A 2,426-nucleotide genomic window follows, 5' to 3' on the forward strand; every position below is an offset into this window, starting at 1 on the left:
TATTAAATATCCTCACTTAACTGCTAAAGATCTATTAGCCCCACCACAATTACCCCAATTTTTCCCTATGAATGAGATCTTATATAGGAAAGAAACAAATATATGGGTTTGCATTAAGAATAATATGACTTACATATAGTCTGTCAAATAATTCAGAATAAGTATGGTAGCAGTTCCAAAGCAAACTACTCCTCATCTCCACAGTTAATTTTCTCCTTATTAAAAAAAAAAAAAAAAAAAAAAAAAAAAAACCCTGAAGTGGACAAGATGGCGGGGGTATCAGGAGACCGCACTACGGAGGTGATGCCAGAGCTGGCGGAGGAGGCCGCAGCAGAGGCAAAGGGCCCCAGCTGTCTGGTGCAGCTGCCAGGCAAGGTGCTGAAGTACATCCTGTGCAGCGGCTTGCTCATGGCCCTCGACATCGGCCATTTGTCCAGCACCTGTAGTGGCCTGCGCAAGGTGTGCCAGAGCAGTGGGCAGGTGTGGAAGGAGCACTTCCGGGTGAGGTGGCCCTCCCTGATGAAGCACTACAGTCCCACCAACTATGTCAATTGGTTAGAGGAATATATAGTATATAAAGAAAGCTGGGTTACAAGCCCGAAAGATTGTAGCTTCCTCCAAACAGTTCTTTTCAGAGCATGTCCCTTGTAAGGCTTCAGTGACATTGAGGACATTGAGGGCCCAAAGATCTTTTTTAAGGATGAGCTGGTATGTATACTAAACATGGAAGGAATAAAATCTTTGACCTGGAAATAGTACACAAAGAAAAGTCTTTACTACCTGCAGCAGCAGAAAATCCTCAATAACCTCAAGGCTTTCCTGCAACAGACTGATGACTACGAGTCCTACCTTAATACCTTTTAAATCGATCAGTACTGCACCCTGCTCTACGACATTAGTTGCAGAGACATCCAGGCCCAGATCCACAGCATTGTGGAGCTTGTGTGCAAAACCCTCTGTGGCATCCACAGTCGCCACCCCAGCCTGACCTTCAGAGCAGGTAAGTCCTCTATGATAATGAAGATAAAACTTCAGAGCCAAGTGCTGAACGCCATCAACTACGTCCTGTACAACCAGCTGAAGTTCAAAGGGAACCACATGGACTACTATAATGCCTTGAACCTCTACATGCACCAGGCGCTGACACGCAGAACAGGAATCCCCATCAGCATGTCTCTGCTCTACCTGACCATCACCTATCAGCTGCCCCCCCCCCCAACTCCCTGGAACCTGTCAACTTCCCAAGACACTTCCTTCTAAGGTGCAGAAGGGGCAACCCTGGACATCTTTGACTACATCTGCACAGATGCTTTTTGAAGGGCAAGCAGCTGAAGATGAAAGAGTGTGAGTACCTGATTGGCCAGCACGTGACGGCAGCACTGTACAGCATGGTGAATGTGAAGAAGGTGCTACAGTGGGTGGTGGGTAACCTGCTAAGCCTGGGCAAGAGGGAAGGCATTGACCAGTCCTCCCAGCTCCTCAGAGACTCCTTGGACCTATACCTGGCGATGTACCTGGACCAGGTGCAGCTCCTGCTCCTCCAAACCAGACTCTACTTCCACCTGGGCATCTGTCCAGAGAAAGTGCTTGACCTCCTCCAGCACATCTAGACCTCGACCCCAGGCAGCACGCGGCGGTGGGCTATCTCCTGCAGCATATGTTAGAGCACACCGAGCATATGAAGGAGGAGGTGGGCATGGAGGTGAAGCTGTGCTCCGAGGAGAAGCACAGGGATGTCTGCTATTCCATCGGGATCATGATGAAGCACAAGAGGTACGGCTACAACTGTTTGATCTATGGCTGGGACTCCACGTGCATGATGGGGCATGAGTAGATCACAAACATGAATGTGTACAGTCTGCCTCATGGCCACCATCAACCGTTCTACAATGTGCTGGTAGAGGATGGCTCCTGTAGATATGCAGCCCAAGAAAACCTGGAATACAATGTGGAGCCTCAGAAAATCTCACACCCAGATGTAGGGTACTACTTCTTGGAGTTCACAGGCACACACTACATCCCAAATGCAAAGTTGAAGATCCGGTACCCCGAGGACCTGGAGTTTGTGTACGATACAATATAAAATCCTAGGGGACCAGGATTCCCGAAGGACACGTGATGCCCCTGGAGTCAGCACAGGACAGCCACTTCACCAGCAGCCTGGCTGCCTCCCCACATTAGGTGGTGTGTGCTCCTCAAGCCACAGACAGCGTTGCTCTACACTATACTAGTGAATCAGTTAAAAGGCACCGTGTCCCATAGCATGGCTCGTCTGCTTGTCCCCTGGTGACAGTGTGTGACATTCTGTCTTCATGGGGTGTCACCATCAATTCTGTCCTCTCACCCTCTTCCCATCTCTGTCTCCATCTACCTTGTGTCAGTCTCTCCTGCTGGACAATCGGGGGCCATGTTTCCTTATCTCTGGA

General features: G+C 49.3%; 1 pseudogene; it reads left to right on the forward strand.

Annotated features, from left to right (window-relative positions):
• The first annotated feature begins 267 nt into the window (after nucleotides 1-267).
• On the forward strand, nucleotides 268-2,083 carry LOC110287428 (F-box only protein 21 pseudogene; annotated as a pseudogene).
• Nucleotides 2,084-2,426: the final 343 nt, after the last annotated feature.

The sequence above is a fragment of the Mus caroli genome, unplaced genomic scaffold (genome assembly GCF_978045245.1).
Source record: "Mus caroli unplaced genomic scaffold, Mus_caroli_1 scaffold_5, whole genome shotgun sequence".
NCBI classification, from domain to species: domain Eukaryota; kingdom Metazoa; phylum Chordata; class Mammalia; order Rodentia; family Muridae; genus Mus; species Mus caroli.